The sequence below is a fragment of the Vicia villosa genome, linkage group LG6 (assembly GCF_029867415.1).
Source record: "Vicia villosa cultivar HV-30 ecotype Madison, WI linkage group LG6, Vvil1.0, whole genome shotgun sequence".
NCBI lineage: Eukaryota > Viridiplantae > Streptophyta > Magnoliopsida > Fabales > Fabaceae > Vicia > Vicia villosa.
In genome coordinates, this window is record NC_081185.1 from 78,794,533 (window position 1) to 78,805,047 (window position 10,515).

The window sequence follows — 10,515 nt, forward strand, 5'->3', positions numbered from 1 at the left end:
CAGTTCATCTGGAAAAAGTCAACTGTGTGGGTCAACCTTTGACTTTTGAGGAAATTGGTCAATCATGGACTTTTGATGATCAAAATCATCAACATATGATTATTGAAGTCATTTGATCAAGGAAAATCAAGAAAATCAAAAAGTCAAGAAAAATCAAAATTAGGGTTTTAAGTGAATTTGACCTTATTTTGGGAACTTCAAATTTCACCTACAAACTCAAAAATCTCCCAACATGAAAGTTGTAGATTTCGATCAAACAAAAATTTTTGTCAGTTATAGCATTTCTTCAAAAAATGATTAATTTGAGAGATATTGGATTAAGAAGTTTATGTTCAAAAAACTTAGAGAAATTTTAAGTGTTTTAACATGAATTTCTTCCTACTTTGTGACCATTTTTCACCATGATCCAAAAGGAGTTTGAGAAAACTTTTAAAAAGTGGATTGAAGTATGTTTCAAGGGCTTTCCAAAGAGACCATTAGCATGGAATTTCATTACTTGAGCTATGAGATATGATTTTACAAAGAGAGCACCATGACACTTGAATTCAAGCCATGGAAGTGAAGAACAAATTTGAATTTTGATTCAAATCTGAAGAATCTTCAAAGTACAGGTCCTCTAACTTGTTTAACACCCCATAATCAGAAGATTACACTCTCTTTTGAGCATGATCCAATTGATTCAAGCATTGTCCATTGAAGTTATCCATTTCAAGACTAAAGTTAACACTTCCATTTCGGAAAAGCATTGCTTTTTGCTTTGTCAATGCATTGAGCTCCCAAACTTGTTCCAATCTGATCACAGGCAACCCTAAAGCTCATGCACAACATGTTTAAAGTTTCTAAACACTCCAAGCATGCTTGTACCTTCCATTGAAACCATAAATTTCTCATTTCTTCATGAATAAGCAATGTGGTACAACTCTCACATGTGATCTCCAAATTCTGAGATTCCATCACCCACAAACCCTAATTTTGGCCTACAAATAGAGGGAATTGCTCTTGGTATCAACCACGCCAGAATTCTCCAAGTGACCATTCAACTTGAAATTCTCCTTCTTTCTAACTTTGTATTTTTCAAGTCATTTTGAGTTCCATAAGTTCTGGGTGTCAACTAAGCTTTCCAACAACTTCTAATCATCATTTAGAAGCTGTACATCATCTCCACCACCTTCCAAACCACCCCTAGCCAAAAATCACCTTCAAACTTCCATTTAAGAACTTTTTGAAGCCTTAACCTTCCAAATCTCAATCCAAACATACATTGGCCAAATTATCACTTCAAACACCCTCCCTACTTCATATTGAAGCAATCCCAATCCTTCTTTTAGACCTGCAACCACTCTAACAACAACTTTCATTTTTACATACTCCACTTGCATTTGAAGTTGTGTTAAGCTATATAATCCATTTCAATCCAAACCAATCATCCAAATACCTCATATATTAGTTATAGAAGCTATCCATATCATTTGATAGCATCTGTAACCCCTCCATAACCATTCACCATTGTTGCTAGACTGAGTTGAAGGAGTTATCGGGTTTGGAGCTCCAAGCACTTCCAGTCCATTCTAATCATTCAGGTAGCATCCTCAGGTCTTAAGGAAGCTATTTGGATCATTACAACACGTCTGCAACACCTCTAACAAGGAGATCGATCTTCATTTTTAGAGGTCAAATTCTGAACTCAAACTCATTGATAGATGTGTCGTTCTAAGTGAAACTCCATACCATTGTGTTTAGAATTATTTAAGAATTAAAAGCCCTCTGGTTTCATTAATTTATTCACAATGTTGACCATTTAATTTGATTTAGAAAAATTAGGGTTCTTAGATTTTTTTCCAAAAATTCATGAGTTTTAAGTTGAATAAATGAATGATGTTTACATGGTTAGATTTGTGATGATGTGCTGAGCATTTTACACTTTTGTTTTGTTAAAATTGATTAAGATTTTAAGAAGTTTGAATTTGGAGCCATTGTTGTTGTTGTCGTTGCTGAGTGAAGAAGATGAAGTGAGAAAATTCCATTTTTAAAACTTAGTTTATTTTATATTGATTGCAAGTTGTTTCAATAGTGAATACATCGTTATAGCTGAGTTGGTAATGTGTGTGTATGCATCGAACCCGAACCCCCTTGCCCCAGACCTTTTGCTCCTTTTATTTTTAAGCATTTTCCAACTTGTTTTGATATGTAATGATTTGAATACGCCCAATGACAAACTCATGCACTTATCCCAATTGGCTAAGTTTTGAGTTGCAAGTGTGAGGGCCTAAGTTCAAACCCCACCAAGGCCAAAACCGTATTTTTTATCACTTGTTTATTTCAATTTTTACCAACATTGAAAAATCATTTAAAATAATAAAATTAATCTTTTTAACTAGATTTTTTTGTGTTGTTTAATTATGTTGTCTATTTTTATATTATTATTAAAAATCCAAAAAATATTATTTATTTTATCACTTAAAAATTAATTAAAAACAAGTCTTTTTCTATTTGTTTAAAAATACAAAAAAGATCATTTTCCTTTTGATATTTTCTTCAAATAAATTGTTAATATTTTTATGAGTATTATTCTAGGGTTAGGTCAATGTCCCTTGGTTATATCATGTGACACATGTAACATCCCGATTTTATTAGCTATTTTTATTAATTAGTGTGATTTAGTGTTTTTAATAATTGTTTGTTTTAATTAATTATTATGTGGCATATTGATTATTTAAATATTTAAATATATGTGTCATTGTGTTATTTTGTTAATAGAGCTATTAAGGAGATGATGCGTTATTGGGCCTAATTAGTAAAATAAGGTGTTGGGTAATAACTTAGTTAAGCCCAAAATTAGAGAGAAGTGATAGTAAGAGTTAGGTCATTTCATTTTTCATAACTTTGGCAAGAGGAATAGGAGAGAGTAGGGGGTTGAAGAGTGATGAATTGTGAAATGTATTCTTATTGTGTTGCATTTCCCATTATTATGTTTATCTATAATAATTTGAATTCTCACACTTCTGTTTGAATGATGTTCATCGTGACATCGTGCAGCTTCAAACGAGTAGTAGCTTGTCCGAGGACATAGCCGAGGAGCTTTGGTTTTGTCTTTGATTAGGTAGAGAGTCAAATGCTCTGGTCATGTAACACTTGGGTGGGTGTTTTGAACTCATGTTTTGGATTATTTGGATGTTGTTATCTCATCTTATTTGATATGATGTTGGGATATGTTGTTAAAGGCTATGTTGCCTAGATTTTAATTTGTTTTAACATAATTAGATATGTTATTTGAAGTTGGTAGATGAATATAGTATGAGATATATTCATTTAAACATTTGAGTTATAATTCTTTCGCGTGCGATATGCATATTTTATGAAAGCATGAGATTTTCAAATTGTGTTACGGTATGATTAGTGCATGTTAGGTATGTTTGTTTTAGGTTTTTATTGTGATGAAAATAACATGTGACGCCTCTTTGTTTGTATGAATTACTTTACTCTGTGATTAATATGTTATATTTGGGGTTAGAAAAGGGGTGTTACAACACATGTTATCACACACACACACACACACTTGAGGCATCCATTGATTGATTACTTAAAGTTGCTGTTGAAAAATCTAAAGGAATGGGAATGGTATTGACTAAAATAGTCAAGGTACTCAATATATTTTCCAAATCTGTTTTGGTTTGTGCTTAGTATTGTTAAAGTTTTGCACTTGTTTTCAAAATGGTTTTGTATTGTTAAAGCTCAAACTTTTTAAACTCAACCCTTGGTTTTGTATTGTTAAAGCTCAACCAACCCCTTTCTTTTAAAAACCTTGGTACTAAGAGGAGAATTATTCCCGGTGAAACTACTCTTAGTCTATTGACCTTTTATTTTTAAAGCTTGGTCCCTTTTTATTAAACTTGTTAAGTATTGTTAAAGCTTAACATTTTAAAAGCCCGTTGAGTATTGTTAAAGCTCAAAACCCAAAAATATTTTGGCCACTTTGGCCCCTTTTATTTTCCTTTTAAGAGGAACTACAAAAGCTCTGACTTCCCTTTTCTTAAAAGGGGTATGTAGGCCTAAGATGCGGCGTCTTATCGAGGCCATAATTTAGATCAGTTTTTTTTTTATGGTGAATTTAAAACATAAAAATACTGAAACACTAGAGCGACATTGAGTTGAATTGAGTATATCCAAATCCAACCATGAGATTGTTTATAGTCCTGGTTATCCTATGATCCTATCCATCTCATTTTTTATAGTACTTGTTATCCAATTTAATACATTAAATAAGTAATGTATTTAGAATATATATATATATATATATATATATATATATATATATATATATATATATATATATATATATATATATATATATATATATATATATATATATATATATATATATATAATAGACATTAATTAATAAAAAATATAATTTAATTATTTTAAAATTAGAAATTTTAATACATTTTTCTTAAAAATACCAATATTTAAGAATTTACCTTTAAAATAGAATCTTAACTACAGAGTTTAAAAATTAAAAGTTTATTATTAAAACTAATATTTTTGACATTATTTTAAAAAAAAAATTTATATTTAAGATATATATATATATATATATATATATATATATATATATATATATATATATATATATATATATATATATATATATATATGATATTCAATAAATTTAAAAAATTAATATATCATCTAAATAAAACTAAAGGAAATACTAACTTATTTATTTATGATTCTCTTATAAAAAAGTTAATATATGTAAAACATGAAAAGTATAGTAATATGAGTCAGGTTAAGTTTTTCATCTAATCCTATTAATTAAAAATAGTAATTTTCAAATACATTGAATAACTAATTTATCTAAATAATATATAAATTAAATATATGTTATTAATGAATTCAAATACATTGTCAGAAATCGTTTAGTTGGTACAACAGTTATCTATTTCCGAGTGGAAGTGGGATCGTATTTTTATGGATTTTGTTTCGGGTTTGCCGAGAACGTCGAGTAATTGTGAAGCGATTTGGATTATTATGGATAGACGGATAAATGTGTTCATTTTATTCCGATGAGGATGGATTATTTGATGGAAAGACTTGCTAAGTTGTACATCGAGAGGATTGTGTGTTTGCATGGTATTCCGTCAAGTATTGTTTTAGATAGAGCTCCGAGGTTTTCTTCTGGATTTTAAAGAGATTTGCGGAGTGATTTGAGATTAGAAGAGAAGGATGAATGAAGGATTTGTACCTGGGGTTAGATGCTTGAGGAGAATTTTCGAGGACAAAAATCTTTTAAGTGGGGGAGAGTTGTAACATCCCGATTTTATTAGCTATTTATTTAATTAGTTCTATTTGGTGTTTTACCAAGTATTCATGTTATTTAATTATTTAGTATGATATTATTTAATTTGAGTTTTGTGCTAATTAGATTAATTGAATTATTAGTAAAATTATGAGATATTAGTTAATGCGTCTAATTAAATAGAAAGAGTAGTTGGTGGGTTAAGCCCAATATCATAAAATAGAATTAGTAGAGATTTGTGAGAGAAAATGTAATACCCCGACTCCCTAACACCGGTTAATTATCATTTAATTGGTTAAAAGGTAATTAGAGGGCACGTTGGTATTATTCTAAGTAAGAAAGTAGCATGTGTATCTATGGAATAAGTTGGGATAAAGAGTTTAGTAGAGAAATGCAAAGGAGCTAGTTGAAATCAAACTAAATGGCATTGTTGTAAATAAGGTTAAGTTGGAGGGCATAATGGACATTGGACTTTAATTGCATGAGCTTAAGTGTTGTTTGGCTTACAAATCAGATTTTTATGATTGAAGTGGAGTAAGAGAAGCTTATGTTCTTCCTCATCACCTTCATTTTCGCAACCTTTTGGCAGTCCTCACTAAACTGATCATAACTCTCTGCTCACAGCTCCGATTGAGATAATTCTTGAAGTTTTGGAAAGCTAACGAAATTCTCTTCGATTTGGTATACTAATTCGCATTCATAGGTGTTGTATTGAAGGAGATATGTGAGTTTAAAGTTGGATGATGCATGCTGAAATGAGTTATAGAGGGGTTACGGGTTTGGTGAGCTTGGAGATGAAGCTTTGGCTATGGTGGAAGTCCAATGGCAGCAAGAACGTCCTTCTAACCTCCATTTTAGCAAGGTGAGTCCTTAGATAGTAACTTTGGGGATTTGCATGTAAGGGTTTGTATTTGGGGTTTTGGGATTTGAGAGATATTCATAGAATCATGATGCTTAATATGTTTTGGTGCTCATTGTCTATAGTATGTGATTTAATTGATCAAATATATGTTCTAGTGGTGCTATTGTATGTTATACACTGTTGAAATATGATAGGATTCGTAATTGGGTGATTGAGCAACCTAAAAATGAGATAGGATGCTTTTAGAACCCTTAAAAATGCAGAAAAATCGATTCTGCTACAGGGTATTCGGTTACGGGTCTTTGGGTAATCGATTACGCTGTTAAAAATGCAATTTTGGGCTGTTTTTAGTGCCAGTAATCGGTTACTGAGTTTGGGTAATCGGTTACCCTGGGCGTAGAGGAAAAAAAATCAGCAAACTTCGGAAATTCATAACTTTTGCGTCGTAAGTCCGTTTCGCGCAAACTTTATATCGTTGGAAAGCTAGCGACGTGTACTTTCTAATTAAATTGGTCCCCAAGCCAAAATATTAACTTATCACGATAATTTATGTCTTTCAGATTGTTATTAATTATTATATCATGCATTAAGTAGAATGTTTATTTCTGTTACGAATATTATATCCATGTTTGAGATGATATGCAACTATGTGATGTGCATGAAATCCTGTTGATACCGTCGTTTTGGTTAAACGATCGGCTTTAATTGTATTGTGTTATTGACGCTTGTTATGCGTGTGGTATGCTAGAATCGAAGTGGTCCAATACCGGGTGGTAAGACACCATTGTGTATGGACTAGTTTCCAAAGATACCATTGCGATGTACCTGCGGGGTCTTTCAGGGCGTTTCCCAAAGGCGTAATACATTGGCGTTCTTGGTATGATTTACACACCTGAGCTATCATTGCGATGTACCTGCGGGGGCATTAATTCCACATGTCTCTCAGCACCCAGATCAAGTGAAATGATAACAAATTGATCAAGAGTAATATCATTACTATGATAAAACCTATCCGCGGAGTAACAATTCCGTAGCGCCAGCCAGTTAAGATTGCCATTCAAGTAAACACCATGATTCTCACTCGGAAGAGTTAACCGGAGAGGACCAACCGGAAAATCTTGAATACCTCTCCAAACATTATCAGCCACACTAAAAACTCTTACCTCTGTTCTCAATTGAGTTTCAGTTTCAGTGTCACCAATTTCTTCGTCACCACCAATCACTCGTAAAGCGGCTACTTTATAATTATCAGTTAAACTATCATAACCAAATGCATAACTAGAGAAGAAATAACGATGCTTGCTTTAATCCTTAAAATGGCCTAATTTCTTAGATAAAGTATTTGTAGCTGGATTATAGAAATTGAGCCTGCAATCTCTATAACTATCAGTGAAACTATCATAATGAGCAAAACAGAGCAATCCGTTACAAGAACCAACCAACCAGTAATGGATAGTGTCCAACAATGGATGGAAAGGCTTCTCCCAAACGGTGATCAGAGGATTGTCGAGAAAATTGTTGATAGGGAGAGTGAAAAAACGGAAATCTGCTACAGATTTTCCTGAGATGAGTGTGAGTTTAGGGTTTCGAGCGGATCGACGAAGATGCATTTTGATAAAGGTGGGATCGGAAATGAGGGAGTTGAAGAACTTACTAACGCTTTCCATTTGAATGAGAGATTTGACGGGAAGGAAGGAAAGGACTTCTGCCATGATTTCGTCGGGGAGGATTGGTGGCGACGACGGCGAGCTGGGCGGACGGCGGGTTTGAGAGGGAGGGAGATCCATTTTCAGGTGGGCGGAGGGACGGAGTTGGAGACTCGATGGATTAAAAGTTCGATAGTTGTACTGTGTGTGCTGTGCCTGTACCACCTTTGTCTTCTTTTCTTCTTCTTTATAGTAAATTTTTTTAATGTTCTAGAATGAAAATAATTTAAAATATTGAAGTTAGTTGGATACTTATCCAATATTCATTCATTCATAGAATGTTATCTCACTTTCCTATAATAATTTATTTACTTTTAGATATAAAAATATTGAACATTAGACAAACATTGAATCAATTCCATCCCCATAATATCTTTTTATATTCCTAATCTCATTTATAGAAAAGTTACCTTGTTTATAGATTGAATACATAATGCATCTAGACATATATACTATATACATGGATTACTAAACAAATTTAATAAGTAAATTATTTTGTAAATCATATAATATAATAAAGTAAAATAAATTTTATGTATGATTACTATTTTTAAAGTTTCTATTAATAGTAAAATTATATATATACTAGATACATGGATTACTAAACAAATTTATTAATAGTAAAATTATATATATATATATATATATATATATATATATATATATATATATATATATATATATATATATATATATATATATATATATATATATATATATATATATATATATATATATATATATATATATATATATATACTAGATACATGGATTACTAAACAAATTTATTAAGTAAATTCTATTGTAAATCATATAATATAATAAAGTAAAATATATTTTATGGCATTTGTTGTTATATTTGTACGATTACTATTTTTAAAGTTTCTACTAATAGTAAAATTATATATATATATATATATATATATATATATATATATATATATATATATATATATATATATATATATATATATATATATATATATATATATATATATATACTAGATACATGGATTATTAAACAAATTTATTAAGTAAATTATTTTGTAAATCAAATAATATAATAAAGTAAAATATATTTTAGGGATAGTTTGTCATTTGTTGTTATATTTGTATGATTACTATTTTTAAAGTTTCTACTAATAGTAAAATTATTATAAATAAATAGTCAACATTTATTATTTATTTTAAATTTTTATTCATAGAATATAAACTTTTCTCCTTCATAGAATATAAATTTATGAAATTGACTTTTAGTAAAACTTTGAATTTTCAATATCAGTAATACATATATTGGGTATACACATTATTCAGTTTTATATTTATTTTATTTTTCTATTTAGATTTACATTTTGCCAGGGACATAACTCCTAGTAAAACTGAAAAAAATTTATTTTTGCGAGGGACTTGATAAAAGGGACAAAATTTAGCGAGGGGATAGACCCCTAGCAAATTATGGACAACATTTAGCACGGAGAATGACCCCTAACAATTTGGCGATGTTTAATGCCTCTCGAAAAACGATTTGCGACCCCCTGTTTTTCTAGGGGAACATTCCCCTCGCAAATTTTATATTTGTGAGAAATTTTTGCCACTAGTGAGGGGTTAATCCCCTGGCAAGTTCTGTGTTTTCTTGTAGTGTTTATCATTAATATTAATCAATTAATTTAATATAATAAAACTTTTTACATTTTTGAATTTATTTAAATGAATTTACAAAGTTATTATATCTTCTAAATAAAACTAAAGGAAATACTAATTTAATTATTTATAATTCTAAAATAAAAAATTTATTAACATATATAAATAATGAACATTATAGTAACTTGAGTGAAATTGAGTTTTTCATCTTATCTTAATAGATGACCCGTGCATCCGCACGGATAAGATCATATTTAAAAGAATAAAAAAGGCAATACCTAAATAAGAGTGTGAAAAATTTCTTTGAAAATCACATTTGTTGTTCACTACATTTGCTGCTAGCTATAAAATGGCGGTTTCCTATTAACCTCCATACAAACCGCCGTAACATACTTAGGAGGTAACGTCGGTGTCGGTTATATTTTCTAATTAATGACAATTCTAACCCATAATTCACTAATTTGTAAAGAATAAATAAAAAATTATGTACTTTATAACCGCCCTAATTTTCATGCTTTTCAACAAAAATAACAGCGCGTCCAGCCAGGAGTTTATATATAACGAGTCAACCACAATATATATAAGAAACAATTTTCAATATAATACCAAATGTATTTCAATATATATTCTGAGTATATTTGTCATTGTTAGAAAAACACAATTATAGGGGTCAAGTATTTTGTTGCCACAAATTTATAAAATACATAGTTCATTTCACACCTAGCAAGAGAGACTTATTTTGATACACTCATACACATGAACAATGCGAAACTCCAACACTTTTCAAAGCTCCCTTCTGATAAGCCGGAGTAAAGTCGTACCTGCTCCCACCAAGCTTTGCTTCTCTTGAATTAAGGCATTATAGATCTCATTGAAATCCGTCTGCACTTCCACCTTCATGATTCCCTTGCTCTGGACCATTTAATGCCTTTAAAGATTCCCCATAGATCATACATAAATTCTTTGGCTCCTCCAATACCAAAGCAAGTAACAAGTTGTATCAATAC

The 10,515-nt window shown here is 30.5% G+C and overlaps 1 pseudogene; it reads right to left on the reverse strand.

Annotated features, from left to right (window-relative positions):
• Positions 1-647: 647 nt before the first annotated feature.
• On the reverse strand, positions 648-8,042 carry LOC131613952 (F-box/kelch-repeat protein At3g23880-like; annotated as a pseudogene).
• Between the last annotated feature and the right edge of the window lie 2,473 nt (positions 8,043-10,515).